General features: G+C 34.9%; 2 long non-coding RNA genes across 16 annotated transcripts in view; one reads left to right on the top strand and one right to left on the bottom strand.

The window, feature by feature from the left end:
* LOC140611791 (uncharacterized) overlaps positions 1–10,938 on the bottom strand; it is a 60,004-nt gene extending 49,066 nt beyond the window's left edge. The window contains exon 1 of one of the 2 annotated variants that reach the window (XR_012013013.1): positions 10,548–10,938. This is a non-coding gene — a long non-coding RNA (uncharacterized lncRNA). The remainder of the gene's footprint in view (positions 1–10,547) is intronic. The other variant, XR_012013015.1, reaches the window with a different exon arrangement.
* LOC140611795 (uncharacterized) overlaps positions 10,854–26,916 on the top strand; it is a 148,669-nt gene continuing 132,606 nt past the window's right edge. For 7 of the 14 annotated variants that reach the window (XR_012013050.1, XR_012013055.1, XR_012013044.1 and 4 more), the window contains exon 1: positions 10,855–10,999. This is a non-coding gene — a long non-coding RNA (uncharacterized lncRNA). Of the gene's footprint in view, positions 11,000–26,916 lie in introns of all 14 variants that reach the window. The other 7 variants (XR_012013037.1, XR_012013056.1, XR_012013040.1 and 4 more) reach the window with 2 other exon arrangements.

Genomic DNA, 26,916 nt, shown 5'->3' with positions numbered 1-26,916 from the left:
CAATCCCCGGCCTCCAGGATCGCGCCCTGGGCCAAAGGTAGGCGCCAAACCGCTGCGCCACCCAGGGATCCCAGTTATCTACTTTCTAAAATGCAATGGTAAAAAAGACAAAGGACGAATATTCTCATTCAAAAAACAAAAAAATTCTAAAAGGAACAAAAGGTAAAAGAGGCCAAAATTTCCCAGAAAGTCCAAAATCAAGCAGATCAAATTCCATTAGATTTCAAGGCCTGAGAATAATTTTCTATAGTCTGATGCTCTGTCCTCTGAGCCTACAGCGTGGCCTCAATCCCTCAGTCCTGGGCATTGGCTTCACCCTCTAGAAGCCAGGAGATACGGTGGGCCTAGGTCTCTATTCCAAGGCTCTGCCTGGGGAGTCACTCTTCCTCCATTTTGCCAAGTCTCTGTTCTTTACAGTCCAGGATGGCAGGGTTGATGCTGGTATAACATTTTCAATAACCTTGTGAGTCATCTGTGGGATGTCAAAGGAATTCACACTACTAGATACAAGTGTTCTCTATAGATCCTTCCTGGAAAACCGTAGCTCTATTCCTGGCTTTTGCTGAAAAGGTTTTTGGATCTACGAATCCCACCTAAGCTCTTTAACAAATCGTTGTTCAGTTGTACCCTTGGCCCTGTGTCCAGAGCAAGCAACGTAGATAGGCTAAAAATTCTCCTAATCATTAAGTGATCGTTCTTTAGCTTACCAATTCCTTCTTTGGTTTTTTAGTTTATCTCTTTTTTCTTGCATTTTACTATGGGCAGGACCAAAAAAAAACAAGTTGTACCTTCCACACTTCGCTTGGAAATCTCAACTACATATCCAAGTACTTCACTTAAAAGTTCTACTTTCTACCAATGAACACCAGAACACACAAGTCAAGTCTCTGCCACTTTATAACAAAGATCACCTTTCCTTCAATGTCCAATAATATTTTCTTTGTTTCTGAGATTTTATCAGAAGCATCTTTAACATTCATATTTCTAGCAACAATCTGTTCATGGTGATATATGCATCCAGACAATGATATGCATATGTTTATGCATTAGAGATGATAAGCTTCCTCTACAGATCTCTGAGCCCTCAGCAGAATTGACATTAACATTCATATTTTTACCCACAGTCTTTTCAAAGCAACTAAACATTTTCTATCATGTACTTTGAAACTCTTCTAGCCTTTGCCTAATACCCAATTCCAAAACCACTTCTATATTTTTAGTTATCACAACAGAACCTTGCTTTTTGGTACCAAAATTCTTATTAGTTTTCCTAGGGCTATGATACCAAGAACTACAAACTGATGTTTTAAAACAATAGAAATATTTTGTCTCATACTTATTTTTTCTCATTGTCTCATATTTCTAAAGGTTAAAATTCCAAAATCACCGGGTCAGCAAGATTGCTTCCTTCTGAGAACTCAAAGGAAGTTTCTTCTAAGCCTCATTCTTAGTTTCTGATGATGAAGGGAAATCCTTGCTATTCTTTGGCTTATAAAATCATCCCTCCAATCTCATCCTTCATCTCTACATGGCATCTCCCTGTGTCTGTATGCTCAAGTTTCCCCCATTTTATAAGGACACCAGTTATATGGATTATGACTCACCCGAATGACTCTATCTTAAATAATTACATTACCCTGTTTCCAAAGAAGGTCACATTCTGTCTGAGGTAATGAAGGTAAGGACTTCACCATATATTTTCTGGGGGACACAATTCAACTCATTCAATGTTTTTAACATTGTCCTAAATAAAGTGGTTCTCAATAATTATTTTCTGAATTCAAAAATTTAACGTCCAAGTGAGATTTCACCATTTTGACTAGAAAGGATGTAGTATATACTTTGTCTTTTCTGTTGGGAATTCAATGGGTGAAATAGAAACAATGGAAAAAGGAAAAAGGACTCCATTTTGGAGACTAGTTGAAACTGGTGTAAAGAAAGGCTAGTAGTGTTGTTCTAAACTGCATTCCTGTACTGGTATGTTCTGAGTCATTGGTGATTTAAATAAATAAATACAATAGAATAAAATTAAATGAAATAAAAACAAAAATATAAACATTTCAGAAATCATGTTGAAATAATGCAACACCAGGAAGTTCTGACCATTCTCATTGACAAATAGAAAGCATAGATTTTCTAAAACATTGCTTGCATTGCAATTTTTTAAGAAACTCTATTAGCATCATTCTAGAATTCATGAGAAATTTAGTCATGTGTTCTGTGTAAGAGGAGGGTAAAAAGTTCCAAAATGGTCCATTATATCCTCTGTAAAGGCTTTAAGTCTGGTTTGGGTTTGGGGGGTTGTCTTTTCTGCCCTGATCACTATATGAAACACCCAGTTATTTGCATTATCTGTCATTTAAACTGTGTAGTTTAAAAATAAGAATATCGATTAAAAATAAGTTTCTATCTAAAATAGTATAATATAAGCACAATTTTTAAAAGGATTTTAGATTTGTTAAATAGTATTTCATTTGGATTGTATTGTTCCATGAATGTGTGGAGCAGTTCAGCCTAGAGGGTAATATAGTAATGTCATTCCTAAAGGACTGTGATCAAGCAAGCCATCTATCTCTATTCATATCTGTGTCTACATCTATGTCTATCTTCAACTATCTATATAGCTAAATTATTTACTTAAAAGTCAAACTTCTAAAAAAAAGAGTCAAACTTCTTACCATAATGTGCAGATTAATTAAAGGTCAAAAATTTCACCTTAAAAGGAAGTACCGCAAGTCACAATTTTTCTGTATAGAAGCTAAATGTAACTACGTACAGATGATAAAAATAACTGAACTGCAGAATACATTTGACATACTCATTCTTTTTATCCTCTGGACTTAGGACAATACCTTGTACTAAATATGGGCTTAGAATTGTTTGTTTAGAAATAAAGAAAGTTCTGTTATTTTCATCATGGTTAATCCCAATGTCCGTGACAAATATATTAATCATCTTAGAAATTAAATAAGCCCATAGAGGGAAAAATTCATTGTAGAAATTTTTATTGAGTAATAGTAAGAATGGCTTCTCTTTATACCATCCTTTAAAATTTATAGAAAGTAACTTTCACATACAGACTTTGTATGTCTCATAAATTATAAGAGATATGTATACTATATGTATTCATTCTTATTTTGCAGATGACTGTCCTGTGCTTAAAATTTCAAGCCTCCTCTGAGACACAAACTTCCACAAAATAGAGCCTCCAGGTCATCTGACTCAACCCAAGTAGTTTTACTCTTTCCAGTAACTATTCCCTGCACAACTTCTATCAGCATTTGTTCTCAACACTACCATACACATAGATGCTGTTTCAAAAGTCTTTCTCTGGGATGTCTGAGTGGCTCAGTGGTTAAGACTTTAGCTCAGGTCATGATCCCAGGGTCCTGGGATCGAGTCCCACATTGGGCTCCCTGCAAGGAGCCTGCTTCTCCCTCTGCCTATGTCTCTGCCTCTCTCTCTGTGTCTCTCATGAATAAATAAATGAAATCTTTAAAAAAGACTTCATTCTCCTGAAATGAACTTCATAAACAAAATAAGGAACCTAAGTACATAATTTCAAAATAATTGATATCATGCTCCTCATTACAGAGAAGAAAATTAAGTAATAATGAAATAATGTGTATTTCTATACATGTATGCTTGAACATGACAATTCTAGAACATATACTGAAGGAATCAGATATTTGCACCAGTATGTAGAATCACTATGAATGCTGACTGGAACAAATTTATTAAGCTGAAAACTCCAAATTCTCAATGGTGAATAATCATTGGTAAAATTCCAAATATAACAAAAACATAAAACAAATTTCAAACATAAAATTTTCTAACCAAATTAGATTTTTAATATATATCTAATATAATACTAGTTGTATTCAGGGAAAATTTACTGTATATTAATGTTCAGCTAACATCACTTTCTAATTATAAATACTTTGCATTTACTTGAATATTAATAGGAGGCATGATTGTTCCTCACAGTGCTCCTAACAACCTCAGCCTTTGCATCTAACATCCCCAGCCTGTGCTCACTACATGCCTTAGAGTGCCCAAATATTATGGCAAGCAACACTGCCCCCTAAATTTCACAATGATCCCTCCTCTATTGTGCACTACTGAACATAACATGGGCATTAGGCAGAGTGACCAGGAGCTTCAGCTGCTTCACATTTCTGCCAATAGATAGTCAACACTCTTAGGACTTCCTATGTTCTCCCTATATTTCTCCCTCAGAGCCTTTCTGCAAATAGTTTGAGGCCCTCTGTCCTGCTTATACTCAAGGAGTCTGCTTCCTCAGGAGAAGGATGAAGAAGGAATAAACCTAGATTTTTTAATCCTAAATTATATATACCTTCTCAAGAAAATAAGGAATTAACTACTTTCACTATCATTCAATAGATTTTCATTTAATATCACAAATTCTGTTATATCAGCCTAAATGATGAAATAGTTATATAAAAAAAAGATTTCTAATACAAACAACCAAAAGTGCTTACCTATTCATGAGCATCTCCTCAAAGGTCAAAAGCAGAAGCTTTTATTATTAAACTGTGTGGAAGCTAATTCAAGTCCTATGGTCAGAGTTACGGTGACAGGCCAAGATATCACTTGTAGACTGCCAACCGCAGCTTTTGTTATTGCACTTGTCAAAATATCCCAGTGGGATGGAAGATTTATTAGAATTTTCTTTCCAGATAAACCCCTGTTGCGAATCAAATTATTCATTTTGTACTGAATAGTATTTTAAGAAACAATTCTGGAGTTGCTTAGAGATTATTATTAAGACACATGTCATATATTTTTATAACAAAATCAGAATGTCCAAAAACTCAAGTGAAGAAGCAATATGTTTTAAGTTGACTTTTCACTGTTTGATGTTATTTAACTTCCCTATAATTTTATAACTTATTTGCCTCAGGAGCTACAAACCCTACTTATAGTTTGACAATAAGTATCCTTCCTTTTGATGTATGAAAATAGTTGAGAATTTCAATGAAAGATGGATGCATTGGTAATTAGTGGCTAAGAATTCTGAGATTTCCTTCCATATTTTGTATGTGTATCTAACATCTATAACTAGAGAAGCAGAACAAGAAAGTTTAAGCAGTGTTAGTAATCTCTATTTGTTACTGGGCCCTTGGGTGTTTCACCAAATGTGATGGATGAAGTAGATAAAAAAGAGAGGCCTTGGGTTCTCGGAGGGAGGATCATCTCACTAGGTAAGTGATGGTCCAGATCTCCCTATGGGTCTTCTCTGAGTGAGGTCTGGAGCCACTGTAACTTTTCACCAGAAACTAAGCAGGTATCCTCAGGCACTGATCTTCTAATGAAGCACAACATTTCTGTAATTTGAATATTTCTATTTTAATTAAATCACAATGGTTCAAATGTGCACACATATACATACAAACATTAATCTGCTGCATTCAGAGGTCTGTGGAAATGAAAAATTAATAATGAGTTGATAAACTTCTAAAAGCTTGTCAAGGAAGGTTTTAAACTGTATATTTCCTTATAAAAAAGAACCATATTGTGATATGGCAATCGGCACTTGTAAAGAACCCTTGAAAATATCCCATAGCTACTCACACAAACCCATTAGTGAAAACAGACTTAAAAAATATGTTTGAAGGCTCTATTGCCCCCACACATATTCAAAAGTGACCCTAAAACAAACATGTGTTTCCCACCTCCTAACTAAATCTCTCTGACACTCCATTTACTTCACTAATCTTAAAAACACACTTTATAAAGTTACAATTCATTATATCTGAGATTGGTTAATATGGAGGACATCTGGGAATGGGTTCACTTAACATCTGGGACACATCACATCATTAGTCAAAAGAAAATGTTGATGAGTCCCTGAGTGCTCAATATGGTTGAACTTCATAGATCCATGGATCACTGCAAGACTGATTTTATATAGGTGAACACACACATAACCCTACACACACACACACACACACACACACACACACACACATTAATCAAAGATCGAGAAAGTAAGAGAAATAGAAAGAATAAAAGAGAGGAAATGAAAAAGAGAAAAATAAAAGTGTGTCTTTTGAAACCTTATATCAGATCATCTTATTCTACTATTTGTGGTTCCTTAGTGAATGTTCACTGTGCATAGAATAAAATTCCACTTTCCTTACATACCCAGCATAATGCCACATGACTTGGCTATTCACTTTCTTTGAGACCTCATCACCTGCTACACTTCCCTTGGTGTACTATAGTAGATTAGTAACATTAGCTTTTTTTTTTTTTTTCCTGAATCTATAATACTTCCAGGTCTTACATCCATTATGACCTTTACACTTGCTATTCCCTTTGCATGAAATGTCTGATACCAAGTTTCCACATGGTCAGCATTTTTATTCAGATCTGATCAAATGTTACCTCTTCAGAGATAGTATCTGCCTAAAATTATCTGTCACCATATCTAAAGTCGCTAATCCTATTCACTCATCCTTTCTCACCATGTCAACCTTGTTTGGTTACCTTCGTAACATTTAATGCCATTGAAAATTACCATATTTGCTTAAAAATTTATCTTTCTGTCTCTTCCATGTTGCATCGTAAGCACCATGTGAACACGTACCTTCTTTTACCATCTTAGGCCCCTCAATCTCAAATATAGTAGGCACTCAACAAATAGGTTTAAAAAATTAATAACAGATATATATGAACTGGTTACATATTCCCATGACAAATTATGGCCATGTTTTGTTGACTCCTTAGTCCACTGTATAGTCCTGCAAATGTGGAGGGTTCAGATTCAGCTACATTTGGTCAGACCAAGGGTCATTACTCTTAACAAGAGATCGAGGAATCTACCAATACAGTAAGATAGTGCTAAAAAAGATTGATACTCATTAAAGTCTCCATTTAACTTGCCACAGATTTCAGGGCACCACGAGATAAAACAATGCTGCTGCTGGACTACCAATTTTACTGTCATGGCGTTGCTTGTAGAGAGCTTCTTTGTAGCAACCAAGAGGAGACTACAGAAGAGAACAGAGATTTTTGCCTTATAATTTGCTGTCATAGAAGACAAGAAACTTGTATCTTTTGAATTAGTCATAGTTTTTTTTTGGAAAAAGATTTTGAATAAAAAGGTTCTTCTTTAACAGAGAGGTTCAAAATATTTTACTGAAGCAATGGAAACAAAAGGCTGCAATGTGATAGTTTTGTAAATACATGACCTTAGAATGTCTTGAAAATAGGAAAGAAACTAAATGCTTTATAGAATCAAAATGAAAAAAAAAAAAAAAAGCACAGTCCAAAGTTTAGCAAATCAAGAGGAACACTTTGAAGATCTCTCTGCTTTTTACTCTCTTTATTTTCACCAGGGAAATCTGTCTGGAACTCCATAGGACATCTGAGGTCTACTCTCTTTCCTTCCTTGTCTTTTTGAAAGGCCTCAGAAAAACAAATCACCAACAAGATGCATTTCAAACCTGACCTAATTCTGACTAGGCCACAAGAGCATTTCAAGTACATATTTACCCTACAAGATTAATCTCATTTTAAGCAGTTATTCAGACATGTAGATGTCAGTACATTAAAACAAACAAACTCAGTAACTATAATTGCACTTTAAGTTCCTAGACACAGATTGACTATCAAGTGTAAATTTACATATCATGCTCTTAATACTTTGTTTCTATTCTTATCACACTTAAAATAAATAAAACCTAATGCATGAAAACTTAACTTTCTGGTCAATAGGATTATTTGTATTTATTTATTAAAGCCAGATTTTAAAAATTTTTGGCTTGTCATGGAGCTAGATACATCAGACTATCTTAGACTATTGTTATTTGCTCTGAATCTGGCCATTTATTTATTTATTTATTTGGAGTCTGACTTTAGTAAGAAAGTTCCAAAATAGTATCTTTCCTAAATACTTATTTGGGGGTAGAGAAGACACATTTGGATGTCCTCAGTAGTTACACTTTCACTTTATATCTGTAAATTGCCATACAGGTTATCATAACAGATCCATGTGTCATTTAATTTCCCAGAGCTTAGTCACCCAGGAGAACATATAAAATTGTACTCATGGACATAAAAAAACTGAAAATAGAACCATGGACTTGAGTGATTCCAATAAGAAGTAGATATCACTGAGCTTATGCCTGATCAATAAGTAGTCACTCTATCTCTCTATGCTACTTAATCTGTATCAGTGACTAACAGAATGACTTAATGAAATAGTCCTAAAATAAATATTTTTGAGATATGTCAAAAATCCTAAGTATTTTTAATATTAATTCTATTTGTAAGATGTGAGAAAAGAAACAAGTATATTTAATGTGCCATTGTTATTACATATTAAGATGTGAATTTAAATACTATTAGAAGCTAGATTAATTTGGAGAGTGACCATTAATGATTTCTACTCCTTCTTACATGATCTTACTTGTTTTTATTCAGTTAACATCTACCATAAATCCATATACATCCCCCTTCCTGTCCATCATCATATCATTTATAATGTCCTGTGTAGGACTCTTCTACTGTGGCGAAATATTTCCTTATCTTTGTCCTAATTTCTAGTTCCTTCATCTCTATCCCTATCATAATATGCACTTGAATTTTGTAATGATTCTCTGAGTGATTTTACAAGTTTTTATTAGCCTGCTGCATGGCAATTGCTCTTCAATCACCGAGGATACAGTGGTTAAAAGAGAGATAATATGTCTGCTTATATGAAGCTTATATTATAGTGGGGAAAGGCAATGAAGAAAGGAAAGGAGAAAAAGTTAAAAAAAAAAAACACCTGGGATCCCTGGGTGATGCAGCAGTTTAGCGCCTGCCTTTGGCCCAGGGCACGATCCTGGAGACCCGGGATCGAATCCCACGTCGGGCTCCTGGTGCATGGAGCCTGCTTCTCCCTCTCCCTCTGCCTATGTCTCTGCCTCTCTCTCTCTCTCTCTGTGGGACTATCATAAATTTAAAAAAAAATTTAAAAAAACCCACACCTAATATTAAAAGAGGAAAAGAATGAAATAAGAAAGGAATGGAAAAAGAAAGGAAGAATAAAAAAACAGAAATGTAGGAAAGAATTTTAAAATTACTTGCAGTGTAAGTGCTACATAGATTAATAAATTAATCTGAGGGGAATGACAGTAACTGGTGACTAGTTTAGATTGAATGATGTGGTTACACTTTATTAAAAAAAAATCCTAACACTTTTTTTAAAAAGTAGCACTTTATTCAATATTATTATTATTCAATAAGAATATTCTAACAGGGAAGAGAGATCCTGCTCAACTCTGAATCAGAAAAGACAGCTGGGATTTATAGCTAATGAGCAGAGTGAAGGGATCAGTGGATTGGAAATTCTAAGGGGAGACGCCAAGGGTAGGAGGATTCTTGTTAACTGACCTGATAAAATTCTTGCTGAAGGCAGGACGAGGTGATCAGATATCAAAGATAAGGGATTCTCTCTAAACTGGCTTTGCAGGATTCTTGCTAAAACTGAGGTTGGCAGGCCAAGCAAGGACTGGGGCCAAAGTCTAGGACTAGTTGAGGGGAGGGCTTTCAAAAGTCTGTCTAAAGTTTGATCAAGGAGAGTGTCTTTGTCAACCTCTTTCTGGCTCAATTTAAATTAAATTAGTTAAGATAGAGCTTAATTTTTTTAAAGGCTTTATTGATTTATTCATGAGAGATACAGAGAGAGAGAAGCAGAGACACAGGCAGAGGGAGAAGCAGGCTCCCTGCAAAGAGCCAGAGGTGGGACTTGATCCCAGACCCTGGGATCACACCCTAAGCGGAAGGGAGACACTCAACCGCTGAACCACTGAGGCATCCCAAGATAGACCTTAATTTGAGTTCCAAATTTCAGTTAAAGGCCAGGTAAGCAAATAACAATGATAAGAACATTACAGACAAAGAAAACAACTATGATAAATGCTCCGTAAAAACTAGGTTGGCTTAATGGAGAAAGTAAAAAATAAAAATCTATTCAGCTGGAGCAAAGAGACTCAGGTAAGCAATGTCTATAAAACCAGGACAAATAGTTTGGACAGATTTATTACATGTCTTGGGAAAATAATCAATAGGAATTGAGTCAAATGTAGGGATTTCAGGAAAATAAAAAAATCAGGAATATCTTCTAGGTGAGTTAGGGACAAATGGGGCTAGGCAGGGCTAGGTAGGGGGCCACGGAAGTAGGCTCACAAAAATCCCCAAAACGCTAAGGTGTAAGGAAACCAGAGATACAGGAACCAACCAAACCACCCTGCTCCAGATGTGGGCGGGGAGGGTGTCTTTTTTATGACAGTCATCTGTGACCAACAAAGAATAACCAGACCCCAAAGAAGAAGAAGTAAGCCATTAAAGATGTTAGCACTAGTCCTTACTCAATGGTGACATCAGTAGGTAATGCTAAAGGATTTAGGATCCCTGATTGGCTTCCAATAAAAGACCAAGCCTACATACGAGCCCTCAGTGTCAACCCTGCCAGGACCTCCCTCACTCATGAGAGCTTTCTCTGTATCTTAATAAACTTCTATCGCTTTATTCACCTTCTGTTGTTTGCGAGATTCATTCTTCAACTCCATGAGACAAGAACCAAGCTCTCCTGTGTCATAAGTTGTCTTGAAGAAAACTTGGTGAAGGGTGGGAACATTGGCTGAGGTTGGGAGACTGTAGAGGAAGCAGATACGCAAGGACATACTGGGTTTTATTAAGTTCAAGATGCTACTTCTAATCCTAATGGGCAGGTCAGTTGGCATTTAAAGATACCAGTCTGGATTTTATGGGTGTGTCCAGGGTTTCAGATGCATGACAAATAGATTTCATTTAAAATCTTAGAATCGAATGATGTCACACAGAGAAATCAAGAGGACACAGGACAAAGATTCTAGGGCAGTCTGACATTTAGATGTCAAACCCAGAAGAGAGGCAGGCAAGAGAGCATGAATAAGTGTGTGCTGTGAGGTAGAATGAAATTCAGAAGGATGTGGCATCATAGAGGGTAAGAGAAGAATGAATTTCACAAAGGAGCAAGAGGTCAATTACACTGATTTCTCCTGAGAGATTAAATAAAATTCCATTGGAATTTCTACTATAGTAATCGCGATGGGTTTATTAGACTAGAATCTATATAAAGGATTCAGGGAAAGGTTAAGAATTTATCCCATTATTCCATGAATCTGTATCGTGGAATAGAGACATGGTGTGGTAGCTACAGGAAGATGCAGAATCAATGGAGAGTATTAATTTTTAAGAAGAGAAATAGCATATGTCTGTTTGCTAATGGGAATGATCCAATAAAGTGGGGAAAATTAATGAATTAGACTAAAGGGGAAATGTTTGAGGCGAGACTGGTTAAGATCTAGAATGGCTAGCCCTAGACAGGATTGAAGTCCATCTATCATCACCTAAGGAAAGGGAGAGATTAAGGAAACAGACTAGCAAATTTGTTGGTGGAAAGATTAGGTAGGTTTTGTCAGATGATCCTATTTTAGATGAAGTTCATCAGCTGCAGTTAAGGAGGATGTGTCTAGGTTTAAGAATTCAGAAGACACTGTTATATAAAAGCATAGAAAATCAACATATCTGAGAACTGGTATTATAATCGGGTGATTTTGAGTGAATATGACTCACACTGAACCCTTGTTACAAATTCCTATATATTTATATGTGTGTGTCAGGGAGGTCTTGTTGTTCTGATATTCATTAGTAAGTATACCAAAATTTTTAAAAGCAGTTTTCTTATTTTAGGAACTAAGCCTGTGTTTGAGTAGTGGCATAAATATATAGAGGACAAGGCCTAGCATCTACCAACTGTGGCGGGTTAATCTGAAATTAAGAGTAAAATTCCAAGGAGATCTATGGGGTCTACTATAGGATCAGAAACAGAGATATGTGTACAAAAATATTATAAATGAATTTAAAACGTTTAATTGAAGAAATAATTTTATGGAAACATAAATGAGAAAGTCTATCATTTTTCTATCATCTATCCATCATCTATTATTTAGTGGGGAAAAAAAAAACAAAAAAACCCACAAAGATTTCATGCTATTTGATGTGGGTTTTGAAGCTTCAAAAGAAGAATGGTATGAAAAAGAATAAAGACATGACTCAGTTCCTCTCTCTGCATTCTTAACAGGTCAGAACTATTCCACATTTGTTATTTTAGTTGAGTTGCTATTACTTCTATGCTAATAATTTCTATATTCTTAGCTTTGTCCTTAAGCTCTAACTTTATAATTTCAGCTCTCTAGAGTAAATTTGCACTTGAAAGTTTCATTTTTATCTTAAAATAAAAACATCTAAAATATGATTGATCATGTTATTCCATAACTAAGATCATCTACCTGCATTCTAAATCTCTTCATCCTAACACTATTTTCTCATTCCTGGAACTGAAAAAATAAGATTACTGTTTAATTCTTGCTCAAGATGACAACTTCTATCCAGTTAAACCTTAAGGCTTTGAAGTCTTCCTAGAAATATTTTATGAAATGTTGCTGGATTTCTTCAACTTCCTAGAATGCCCTTTTATTCACTCTAAACTTAATTAATGCTGTTTCTTCAAATATGGTCACCTACATGATCCACTTCTCTTTCAATCCAGTCAGCATATCACCATCAAGTTTATCTTCTGGAATCTGTTTAATTTTATTTATGCCTTCTTAACAAGTCAATAATTTATCCATAAAATTACTATTTGGGTAATTACATTCTTTTTTCTGAAGTAATGTACAATATAGTGAGCAATGATGCCTACACGAATGCTTCTGTTATCAGCTTGATGAGTCTATATTTAATCCTGAATCCTGAGTTTATATTTAATCCTGAGTTATACTGAGTCCTGGAGAGTCACTCCTACATTTTTTACCAGGGAAATAACATTATCTTATTATATTTTAGTAAGTCTCTCTGGGAACAGAAAAAAAATTATACTGGAGAACAGCAAAATAAAAGTTTTGCTAAGATACAAATACAATATCTCAGAAAAAAATGAAAAGAATATGGAAAAGTTAATACCTTTAAGAATCTTAAATGTTAAAAATCTTCTTTTCCATTTAACAAATGCAATATTCTATATCTCTGTCCATTCCTTTGATAAGTATACTGTTGTTGCTTAGTCAGTTGCCTCTGTGCCACTTTTCAAATATAAAGTAAGATAATATGGGCTTTCTCATTAGACTTTGCATCAAATTCCTTAGGGTATTACCAGACTGGAGAGGGTTTTCTGCAGTGCCTAGAGTAAGTGCCAGCAAGTAGGAGCCCCTGTGGTATTGTTACCTCTTTAAGCAGTAGATAATGAAGCCATTAATTCATTTATGCGACATCCATGTTACACTCTACAGTGATATGTACTACACATTTTAATATAACTGTTGAGTGCAGTATCAATTTTTATTCCCTCGTATTTCTACCTAGGAAAAAAAGTTGGAAATCTTCCATTCATAAATCTGGTAATTTGTGTATACTGCCTTATACAGAAATTGCACAAAATGCTTAACTTCTGTTGCAAACAGAAACTAAAACAATAGCTTTTCTCTATCATGGTGAAAGCTAAATTGAATCCTAAGTAAGGTATTTATTAAGCAAAACATAGAAACAGGAATAATGCAGGTATAATTCTGTTATTATAGAATGTATATAATTCTACAGTTAGTCTGTGCTTGTTTTTTCAATGGTAAATATAGAAAACATTTTGTAAATGGATTAAAGTTTGAAAAATAAATTCCAACATAGATATGTTTTACTTTTTTCTTTTTTAAATTTTTTTAAAATATTTTTTAAAAGATTTTATTTATTTGAGATAGGAAGAGAGAGAGAAAGAGACAGTATGCACATATGAGGGGGGTGGGGCAGAGGAGGAGGAAGAAGCAGACTCCTCTCTGAGCAGGGAGCTCGATCTCAGGCCCCTGGGATCATGACCTGAACCAAAGGCAGACGCTTAACTGACTGAGCCCCTATTTTACTCTTTTTTCTATAATTAATCTCTTCGTTATGCTTTTATTAGGCTAGAATACTGGCAAACACATAATTTTACATGAAAATTTGCTTAATATAAAAATATGTAATCAAGTTACAGATAGCATCATATTTGGCAATAGTAACGTGTAACAACATCAAATGACAGCCTAAGTTAATATTTGCATCTATCTTAATCATTGAATCATTTTACTTGTTATGCACAAATCATTGATTCTAAGGATTAAATAATATCAACAACAGATTCAATGCTAAATACATATACATGTACAAACCACATGCATACCATATTGTTAAAATGACACTTTTCAAAAATTAAATAGATTTCTTTGGGCTATACAAAAACAAGATATATATTCTCTTTATTCTGCAAACATACAATATGAAGAGACACCAAAATAGTGAATTGAAAAAATAAACAATGACAGTAGTCACTAACTGAGACCTGTTAACAGGTATTGAAAATTAGCTACTGACCCAAGTTAAGATAGTCTCAAAAGATCAAACTGATGTTTCATCCTCTCTGATCCTACACTTACTATCTAGTTACTCTTTTTCTCCTCTAGATTCACTCTTGACCTTTTTTCCACCAAGCACTGTGGTCTAGAGTTCTGAACCTTGTCGCACTACATCAATAGGATTCCTTTGCTTTCTGGCTTCTCTCTGGGTATGACTAATAAGATGCACCCAAAGGAGAACCAAAGACCCAAGATATTCTTGTCTTAGTTCCTTTGCCTCTGGCCCACTGTGGATTGGCATTGTCTGCACTCCTCTATTTAAGACCACAGGTTCTGTATCATGGCTGTCTCCTAATAGCTACCAGCTTTCCCTGAGTTTTGATAGCTCCTGCTGCTGCTTCTTTTTTTTTTTTTTTCATGAGTAGTTATGGTCATTGGTTTCTCTCCATTGTTAGCCCGAAAGTACTCCATGATTCTTGATTTCCATCAACCTATCTCACACCTTTGTAATCAGTTATTTTATTAAAATGTAATCATTTATCTTTTCTCCCCTTTTATTCGCCAACCCATTATCTTCTGGGATGCTGACACATAAAATAACTAAATGGCATGAATTTGGTGTTTAAAATAAATTAACAATGGCAATATAGAGTAAAGAAGATATAATCAAAACATCATGACAAACTAGTTATTTACATTAAAACACAAATACCTCTAGTTCCTCTGTTTGGCTTCCATACTTTATCCTTCCATTGTCTTATTAAATTAACATACAAATACTTGTGAAATACCAAACAAGAGAATGAGACTATGATAATAAGAATTATAGATTTCTTGCTTTAATTACGAAGGGAGGACTGATGCGATCAGATTTGCATTTTTTAGGTCTCTGACAGTTGTATTGAAAGTTGTATTGAAAGTAGATAGAGAAAGCAATGAATGGATGTGGAGAGACAGGTGAGATCAGTACATTTGGACGGGGAAATTCTATCATTATCCTTATATTATCACTACTCTAGCTTGGCCATTTTAATGTTTTTTTTTTAATTTTTATTTATTTATGATAAATTTATTTATTTATTTATTTATTTAAATTTATTTATTTATGATAATTTTTATTTATTTATGATAGTCACAGAGAGAGAGAGAGAGAGAGAGAGAGAGAGGCAGAGACACAGGCAGAGGGAGAAACAGGCTCCATGCACTGGGAGCCCGATGTGGGATTCGATCCCAGGTCTCCAGGATCGCGCCCTGGGCCAAAGGCAGGCGCTAAACCACTGCGCCACCCAGGGATCCCCATTTTAATGTTTTAACGAGAATTTCCTCATTTTATGTTTCTTATTTTACTTGGCTTTCTTAATTCTTTATTTTTTTCCCATATCTTCAATGATAAGTTCCTTAATACTTTGTGTGTCAGAGTTCCCCATGAGAAACTGATGAAAACATTGCTGTTCTTTTGTTCAGAAAATGATTAATGAATGCACATACACAAAAAAATTCTCCACTCAAGATTTAGAGGATTCTTAGCCAAAATCCATACATAGACTTATAAGCAAACAATATATGAACCACAAGGGAACAATTTGGTAAATATTCTCACTAGATAACTAGAATCCAGCTTATGCTACTGTTTTAATGTTTATATCATAAAAATAATCTGAATTAATCAGGGATGTAAATATATAACATATAAAAGGTAAAAAAAATGGGTAATAATTTGAAAAATATTAATGGATCTTTGCTGATATACTTTTTTGCTAGTTAGCCTGAGGCATTCAATTTTTTTAAATGTCTGTGTTTTTGCTTAGTTTGTTTTTGATAAGGCAGGTAAGGGAGAGAGGAAGGGAATGCTTTAGAATTATTTTAATAGCAATGAAGAGAAAAATATGTTAAAATTCTGATACAACAGGATTTTTAATCCCTCAATATGATTAAATTTTTCCTTCTTTTTTTTTTTTTTTTTTTTTGAGAAAGCATGTATGTGAGCAGGGCTGGGGGTGCAGGGGGAGAATCTTAAGCAGGCTCCACACCCAGATCTCACAACCCTGAGATCATGACCTGAGCCAAAAATCAAAAGAGTAGGATGCTTAACCTACTGAGCCACTCAAATGCCCCCAATTAACATTTTTAAATACAGAAATTCTTACATCTAAAGTCCTATTTTATGGGGCACCTGCTTTGCTCAGTGGTTGAGCATCTGCCTTTGGCTTAGGTCGTGATCCTCTCGGCCTGATGCTGGGTTCCTGGGATTGAGTCTCGCTTCAGGCTCCCTGCGGGGAGCCTGCTTCTCCTTCTGCCTATATCTCTGCCTCTCTCTCTCTGTGTCTCTCATGAATAAGTAAAATATTTTAAAAAATGAATAAAGTCCTATTTTACAACACTACTATATACTTTAAAACCATACGTGTCGAGAGAGAAATGATTCTGGATTTCTCTATCCTATTAATTCAACACTGTATGAATCACATCAATATTTATTTATTTATTTATTTTTTATTTATCTATCTGTTTATTTATTTATTTATTTATTTATTTATTTATTTATTTATGAGAGAGGGTGAGTGAGAGAGAGAGAATGTACAAGCAGGGGGAGAGGTAGGGGGAAGTAGACTCCCCACTGAGCAGGGAGCCCTTAACCGACTGAGCCTCCCAGCGCCCCCCATATCAACTTTCAGCCTCAATGTAGGAAGGATAGATTTTTTTGCCCATAGTATAAGCCATGAGGGCCTTCGCCCTAGGGAAAGAAGATATAAAATCAATCCCAATTAAGAATGGAAGGTAAAAAACACCAGAATTTCTTATAGCAAGGGTGATTATATAAGAAAGAATGGAAAGAAAAGAGAAGGAAAGACGCACATGGAAGTGATCTCTGCTCTTTGGTCTTTGGTGCAATGTGATAAAGGTGTGTGTTAGGTTACTTAAGAAAAATGGCAAGTATAAGGGATCTTGTCTGAATTCAGATTTTTTGTTTTAGGCTCTTGAAAGAGATTTGTTATAGGCTCTCCAGAGCAGTCTGAATAGTGGGACATCAAAATAAAATAGTTGATACACTATTTCAAGACTAGGAGGTCTTGAGTTTTTCTTTTTCTCTAGTTCCCAGGATTCACAGAAGGGACCAGGATGTTCTGATTATCCCTGTGGGAGGCATGGTATTTAGCTGAGGGCCTCTTACCAGATAATATGCCATAAGGGAATTTCCACCATCAGGTATAAAGTAGTGGTTTAATGGAGGGCAGCAGAGCAGAAAACCTGAGCTGGGTACTATGTGAACTTAAGTTAGAACTTAAAACAAAACAAAACAAAAAATAGCACTAGTTAGAGAAACAAAAACAAATTGGACCAAAGACTTTCCAAAGAGGCCATAGCATAATACGAAGCAGAGAGAGAGAGAGAGAGAAAGAGAGAGAGAGAACAGACCATGAAATCCTTCTGTTTCAACTTTTAGAAACTAATTTTGACCTAATTCTCAGGAAAGAAACTAGTCACAATAGATACCAGGCCTGAGAACAGTTCAAGAATATTAAGCACAAATCAGAGGCATTTTCTCTCCCTCAACCAATGGGACCCAAGAGAGAGCTTAACTTGGAGAAAAGAGGGGTTCTTAAAGACTGAACATTAATCTAAAAGAGTTACTTAAAAAGAACGCTCAAACTGCAGGATCAAACTAAAATTACTGGAGTCAACCACAACTTATATTTTCTTATACTGAAATAAATTAGAATAGTTTCAGGGAAATGAAGAAATAGTATTTTTGCTTCACACTTTGTAGTAGTATGGATAAATACATCTCTGAATGTACTTACATGGTCTACAACACACTAAAATAATGTCTTTTTTTTTTTCTGAGTGAACAGTTCTGATCATAAAAGAATTTAGAGGAGAAAATCTATTTTACTAGAACAAGAAATTTGACTAAATGTAACAGAATGTCTACCTGAGACTGATCCATGCACACGCCCACTCTCTACCCTGGGAATGAGGCATCTATCTTATGATAACAGCTTTATGAGTCAAAAAACATAAAAGAAACATAGTAATTAGAAGTAGAATAATGCATAGTTTCATTAGTTCTTTTTTTATTTGTTTCACTAGTTCTTTTTTTTTAACTTTATTTATTTTTTTTAATTTATTTTTTATTGGTGTTCAATTTACTAACATACAGAATAACCCCCAGTGCCCGTCACCCATTCACCCCCACCCCCTGCCCTCCTCCCCTTCCACCACCCCTAGTTCGTTTCCCAGAGTTAGCAGTCTTTACGTTCTGTCTCCCTTTCTGATATTTCCCACACATTTCTTCTCCCTTCCCTTATATTCCCTTTCACTATTATTTATATTCCCCAAATGAATGAGAACATATAATGTTTGTCCTTCTCCGACTGACTTACTTCACTCAGCATAATACCCTCCAGTTCCATCTACGTTGAAGCAAATGGTGGGTATTTGTCATTTCTAATAGCTGAGTAATATTCCATTGTTTCACTAGTTCTATCTTGATTTAAAAAACTGGGAAGATATTTGGGTAGAGTTTGTACAATATGATGCAATATGATTTAATTAAAGATAAAATCTAAATTATATACAAAAAATGAAGCTTCATAATTAAAGATGCTTAAATAAGTCATATATCTATTGATTTTTATGGCTTTTGTTTTATTTTGGTTTCCTTCCACTGAACTTGTTTGAAGTCACCCAAGATATCAGTTCCCATAGTTGCATATCCATATTACATCTCACTTGATTTACCATCATACACTACTACCAAGAAACATCCATGGATTGAAAAATGGTAGATTATTTTCTTTCCCTGCTAAAAGCACTTAATCTGTTGCTTATGTGCTCTCACTTTCCCTTTAGGATCACCCAGAATGGGTGGGCCTACTGGCCATGATTTGACTGCAATACTTTCTAACCTTTACATAAAATTTAATGTGGTATTTGACACTAAAATGTGGCCTTCTTATGAATACATCACATAGGCATTTCATGTTTTACCATTTGTTTATGTGATGTGCTTGTGCAATGAGTCCTAAACACAAGGTTTATCAACAAAAACCAGAATTGGCTACAGAAAATGGGAATATGAAGTGACAAAGGGTTTGAAAAGGAGTATCCTGACATGTTCTATTCCCATAATGCCCACTCGACCTAGATTACATCTTCCATTATTTTACCTGCTTTCTCTCATGAATCCACAGAAGCCAGAAACTTGGTTTAATTCCCTTCTGTATAGCTCCTGATTATATAACATTCACCCTCTCCGGGAGAACATGTATTAATTTCAAAATTTTGAAGATGTTCTGATGCAGAACAAAACTTTGCCATATAGGTACTTCGGCTTAACCTAAGTACGTTGTCATCAGTTGCAAAATAGCTTCTGAAGGTTAAGTCTCTTTAGAACACACAAAAAACGAGAATAGGGGCACTCTGGAAATAAATGGGCTTCAGCTCAAATATTTTCCAATCAGGGAACTGAAAGAAAAGAAAGAAGACAGTCTCTCATCTCACTAGCACAGCTTTATCATGCTATCTTGAGGACTGAGAGAGAAACGTGGAAATTCAGGGAAATCTCTCTTTGGCCCTATAATCCACTGTTCCAAGGGAGATGGCATTACCATCGACTGTTCAGTAGAGCTTTTTGTGTCTGCCTCAGTAAAGAAAAGCACCTGCGTCTCTATTACCACTGCACTTCAATTATACATTTATTATACTATGGATTTGACAGGCTATGTTAATTGAATTGCTGTCATGTTGTCTTCTCCACTAAAGTATAAAAGAGTATCTTTAAGAGGGGGAAAAATATCTTTTCACTTTTCTTATTAGTAGTATTTAGCAAACTAAGTACATACTCAGCAAATAACTGTTTAAATGAATAAGTGAATGAATTAAATTTTTGTTATTTTAATAAGAAACATGTATCTAGCATTCTATGTCACCGGTTTATGTGACTTTTAGGACTCCAGCCCCTTGGTAAGTTGAAGACAGCCTCTTCTCGTTCTTTTCTTTAACTTTCTCAGTAAATATTAATCATTGAATTTAGAACACAGTATTTGAAGACTGTCCATAGTATATATTATGGTTGCAAAGATACCATTCTTGACCTCAGTGTTCACAATGTCATTTATGTACCAAAGAAACAGGATTTACAAATAAAAGGAAACACTGGGCAGCCCGGGTGGCTCAGCGGTTTAGTGCCGCCTTCAGCCCAGGGCGTGATCCTGGAGACCCGGGATCGAGTCCCATGTTGGGCTCCCTGCATGGAGCCTGCTTCTCCTTCTGCCTGTGTCTCTGCCTCTCTCTCTCTCTCTCTCTCTCTCTGTGTGTATGTGTGTGTGTGTGTCTTTCATGAATAAATAAATAAATCTTTAAAAAAATAAAATAAATAAAATATAAAATAAAATAATAAAATAAAAGGACACACTAAATCAAACAATTTAATTCCTATTGAAGCTCCTTTATTCTACATTTTCCTTGACACAGCCAATTGACTGCTGTGTTTCCTGTTATGGCATTGTATGAAATTCCATTTTCAGTTTTCTGGCACCAGTCTATAGCAATTCTTTGATTCTGTATACTAAACATATATTCTAAATGTCAAGGTGGTTCAGGTTTGTTATCATAGCAATGACCTTTATGCCCTTAAAGCACTTTTTAAATAAAGGAACAGAAATCTTACTGATATAATGTATGCACACATGTTTTTTGGTGTCAGTCTAAGAGGCAGCAGAAGTGCATGTAGCCCATATGTATACCCTTTCTTTGTTTCCTTGAAGGAAGAGGTGGGATTTAGCCTGTCAGTGACCTCTGTGATGTGGTTACAGTGAAATCTGTATGCAATGTGACTGGAACATCTGCAATTTTTTTCAATAACAATTATAAAATTAAATCTTGACTATTTTTTTAGGGTGCCCACTTCAGGACCATACTAAAATTGTTACTTGCTTCTCTGAACTAGTTCTTTACCATGTAAATACCATTTACTAGTGCTGAGGGCCACGGCCATCTTTGTAAGTCTAGCTCTGTTCATAATATTCCATATTTCAAGAGTCTGTCAAATATTTCTGGTCCCCAAAAGACAATAATTATTGAGCCTGTATGCAAGACCCTCTATAATCGCCCTTCTACTGTTTTGTTCTCATTTTTCTTTTTCTATGCAACAGCACCCAACTCCAACCTCCCTGGCCTACTGTTCACCACACATGCATTTCATCTCTCTGCCATCATATACCAACAACACTTAATCTTTGTATTTTAAAAGTATCCTATGCCTGTTTGTCCAATTTTTATTATTCTTTGAATATCCATTGTTTTTTTCCACCTCTTCCATGAATCTTTTATTACCCTGAACTTTAAGCTATTACTTGTTCCTATGTTTGACTTTGGAACTGTTGTTTTGTTTGCTTTGACTGGCATATGTTTAAATAAATTTGTTAGGTTCTGAATTACTTTATATGTACCTTATACATGCTGAAACCATTCTCCCCTACACACAGCTGCTCACCAAGACACTAAATCAACAATAATACATCTCTGAGGTGAATGACAGAGATTAGTGTTGCTTTCGAAGGTTTGAGTATCCTCTCCAGGATAAAGGTAATGAGTATCACCTATGCACTCAGGAAAAATACTACAGCAGGGCCTGCAGTTTGTCCTACAAACCCTTCTGTAGAAACCTTGTCCAGAAATTGTGATAAGACCACCACCACATATTTAAGTAAAAAATGACAGAAAAAGAAAAAATGAAAGAAAATATTCTGGAGTATAATCAGTTATTTTATATAAAATATGTCATTGACTTGGAGAAAAAATGTGTTATATTTTTTCCTCTGTATCTCTTCTGTTGCATTTATGCTCTTCTGTTACATTTGTACTCTTTGACATGTATTTTAGTAAAATCTTAACAAAATGGAACAGCTATCATGATGTTTTAGGCAATTTTATTATTTCCAGTCTATAAAAATGTTCTGATATTTAACTCAGAAATTATGCTTGAGTCTCTGTTCACACGTTTCTTTCTTTGACCAGTAAAGTCCGAATTAGACATTTTGAGATATAAAAATCATAAAATAGGGAATTTGAGACTATCATGTTCATAATTACATTAAAAGGAAAAACAAAAATGCACGTGGAATACTTTGAAAATCAACCAGCAGCACTTATAAACACTCAAATATAAGTTCTAATAATTCAGAAAATCTAGGTAAAGCCAAGACCTAAGGAAATATTTAACTCAAGGAGAATTACTGTTCAAAGATGAACACCCAAAAAAGCGTTACCCACTGCTATGTTAGCTGATAACTCCAAGTTACTCCCTTACCCAGCAAATTGCCCTTAGATGAATGAGTGCTGCATTGTTTTAGGACTCTTAGCTTCCTTTTTCCTGTTCTGAGGCAGCCTTCAGCCAACTAACTGCTGCAAGGGTATAAAAAATTCTCCTCTTGTTTCAAGGTGGTACTAACTCCATGGTACAATTTATGCTTCAGCACGTTCCTGCATGATCAAACTGTAGCTAGTCTCCAGCTAAAACAGCGTTCTTACTTGTCTTCTTTTCCTTCTTCTACCTGCGTCCCTCATTCCCCTTCTACCGAGAATACTCTCCCCCACTACAGCAATTGACCAAGATTCCCCACCCCAGGCTCTACTTCCATGGAGCCTTACCTGATGTAAGTCTTTGGCACAAGCTTTATAGTAAGCCAGTCAAAATTACCAGACTGACATGACATAGTTCTTTGACATCCAGAATGGTATCAGATTATAGGAACAACTCGGTTTGGAATAGATATTTATTTCCTCTAAGACTTTTGATATTATCAGAATCCAAAAGTAAGGAGCAGGTTCCTACAATCTTTACTTTTGATTAATTTTTAGCATTCAGAACTTACTGAGAAGGAGTATTATGACATTCAAATATCAGTTTTCTTGAAGTAAGCCTTCTCTAAATTTTTTTAGTTCTACAACTGTGTCAGGTCTTTTATTATGGGCAATTTGCAGATGAATATTGTAACGACTGTTATTATTAATCATAAAATGTTTTAATCAAAAAACTCTTAAGAACAAATCAGAATATATAAAGGAGGGGGAAAAAGCAGAAAAACACCAGATTAAAATTAAGAGAAAAAAAACGCAACCACAGCTGCAACTAGAACTGAAGGCATCATGATTACACCCACTGCATGAAAACCAAAAGTCTTTTATCTCAACAAAATTTTTGCTTTGTTCTTTCCTCTTTGTTCTAATACAACATGATGTCAACAGTCTTTGAAAACTGAGCAAAAATCTATTATTAACTTGAACTTCCAGCTCTGAAGGAAACAAAATAATGAGAATTTTACCTACACAAGAACTACTATAAAGGCTTTATAGTCTCTCTAGAATTTTATTTTTTATATCACATTTCTACATCCTCCACGGAAATGTGCATTACTGACCTATAATGAAATCAGTTATTAGATCTTTAAAAATATGTCTATGTTATTTATATATCAATAAAATAAAGCATCAGTACTAGAAAATACTATTCTCTACATTAAATAATCCTAAATTAAATTGTTTAATATTCTTTTCCTTTACTAACTAATTAAGGCATTTGTTAAACTTGTATAATTTTAAGGTAACAAGGAGAACCTAATGGAGTTCTATTGAATTTTTTCCCATTAAGTTAACATTATAGACTTTTAATGAATGTCTTAATTAGATACTCTTATTAACAGGGTTGATGCACAAATGAAAATCAGTCTCAATATATGCACTATACCTCATTAGCATTCACTGCAAGACACTGACCAAAACCTTCTTAATTAAAATTTTGTCTAATCCTCCTATGTATAACTGCCCATTCAACAATGCATGTGTTTTCAGAAACACACTATTAAATCAACAAAGAAATAGCATTTGAACTTAAATTTTATAAATTTGCACTTCTTTGATGCCTACTTTTCCTTGTGTCCTCCAATCTCCACATTATCTCTTCATCCCATTTAGTATATATACAACAGCTAATTTTGTACCTTGCTTTTAATATAACTCATATTTTGCCTTCCTTTCATTGCAAGTAAGTTAACGTTTTTCACTTGCTTCTTTCTCCTTCATTCCTCAACGTGCTTTGATCTAACCTTTGTCCAATCATGCTAATCGCTATTCTCATTATGGCCATTCTGATCTTTGTAGTGACACCAGGATTAGCAGACACTTTTCCTCTTTTCTTTATGTGATCTTTCTTAGCCATTGACCTAATTCTGATGAATTTCCTGGAACTTTATTTTTCTTTACCTCTGGATACTTTATTTTCTGAGTCCCCATTTATCTTTGTGGCTATTACTCCTCACATTTCAATTGTATGTAATGGAACTGACAGTATATATATGTGTATTTTCCTGATGACTGTCCTCTCAGTCCTCCATTCTTCTACTCAGGGGATCTCATCAGCATCTATAAACTAAATATCAAATACAAACTGATTTATTCATTCAACATATATTTACTGAATACCTAACTAGGGAAGATACTTTACTATGTGCTGGAAACACAGTAGTAAGCAAAGCAGACATCGTCTTTGCCTCTCATGAAGCTTATATTCTAAACTTCAGAAAAGAATGATAATTAGCAAATTATATCTAGTACAAGCTTCTATGTGGGCTTAAAATGTGTATATCTATCTGCGTACTATAAATAGCTCCTGGGATATTTCATAGCTACTCAAATTCCACATGTTGAGAGCATAATTATCATCTGCTTATATTATTCTGCTCCTCTTTCTATTTATCTCACCTGAGTTTCATCAAGGTCCATAATTTTTTTCAAAAAAGAAATTTAGGAAATATCCTAATCTCTTTATCTTTTTCATCCCTGCACATCCAATCAACTCTTAATCCCCAAAAGTATTTTTCCCCTTTTCATTTCCATAGCTATTGTTTTGTTTAAACTCACATCATTTCCTGCATGCATTTAAATAATTAATTTTCCACCTTCCTTAAGAGTCTCATGCTCTGCTGACTGAGCTTGCCGGGCGTCCATCCTCCTTCTTTATAGAACTACCACACCACTACTAATAGTAGCAGTTGTGGAAGATGGAGGATCTTATAGAACACATCAAGTCCAGTCATTTATCTGCATAAAATATGAAGTTTTACTTTCCTATCGCTTTTAAAAACAAAGTAAATTTCCTTCATTCAACATGTATGAAAGAACATACATATATTCTTTCACACATATGATAATCTAAGTCTGGCTAGTGTCCTCAAATTAGTACTCACAGTCATTCCTCCCTTTAGCCATAGTAAACCACTTGCATTTTGCTGAATGTGTGTCATACCTCATTTTCAATTTCTTCCTAGGCACTTTCCTTTTTATTTATCTTTATTCCTACAACTTAAACTTCAAAACTCCACTACTCCCTCTATAAGGTATCAATCTAAAATATATTCCTTTATTTTTCCTCTATCACCCAGGATACAACTGTAGAAAAGATTATCAAAAGTGTACATTAGTCACTGAATTACCTGTCTTATTCCCCAATAAAATCTAGTTCCTGTGGTGCTGGAATATAGATTTTAAGATCGTTCATTTCCCCAAAGATTTCAATTCCCCAAAGATGTCCATATCCTACTCCCTGGAACCTGTTACCTTATATGATGGAGGAGAGTTAAATTTACAAATAGTATTAAGGTTCCTATAAGTTTACTTTAAAATAAGGAAATTATTTTGGATTATCAGGATGGACCCAAACTAACCACATGAATTTTAAAGATAGAAGAAGGATACTGGAATGTGGGTCATAATTATAGCACATGAAAAGTACTTCACTCCTCTTGCTGACTGAAAATGAAGGAAGAGGATCACTGTCCTAGGAATGTGGCAGTGTTTAGAATCTAAGTGTGGGAAAATAGCAGTATACAACATTAGAAGAGGTTAAGACTCTAAGAAAATCACCTGTTTTTATTTATTTGTTTGTTTGTTTTTGAACATCACACCTTTTTAGACAGAAGAACAACAAGTGGTTTCAGAAAGTCTGGAATAAATCCCAAAGATAAAGGCATTCCCTAATTTTGCATACAGATTGACATAACTCCTGGCCTTACAATCAAGCTTTGCACACATAACACACACACACACACACACACACACACACACACACACACACACACAGCATAATAAAGCCATTAGGAACTGAAATATCTTATATACCAGTGATCAAATCCCAGTCTAACTTCTGAGTGGTGTAAATGCTGGCGAATCAAAATACCATAGCAAAGAAATTGAAAAATGTACTTACATTGCAGCCACGATTCATAAAAGGCAAGATAAAACTTTCAGTCTAAACTACTTGATTGTCTACTATATTGGTCTGCTCAAACAAGATAACACTCGCTAGGTGTCTTAAACACCAGAAATTTATTTTTTCACAGTACAAGAAGCAAGAAATCGTATATTCAAATGCAGCAAAACTCACCTAGATTAAAATTAACTGGGGCACCTGGGTGGC

This window comes from Canis lupus, chromosome 2 (genome assembly GCF_048164855.1).
Source record: "Canis lupus baileyi chromosome 2, mCanLup2.hap1, whole genome shotgun sequence".
Classification (NCBI taxonomy): domain Eukaryota; kingdom Metazoa; phylum Chordata; class Mammalia; order Carnivora; family Canidae; genus Canis; species Canis lupus.
The sequence above is the reverse complement of the archived record's forward strand: the minus strand, read 5'-3'. Positions and strand labels throughout refer to the sequence as shown.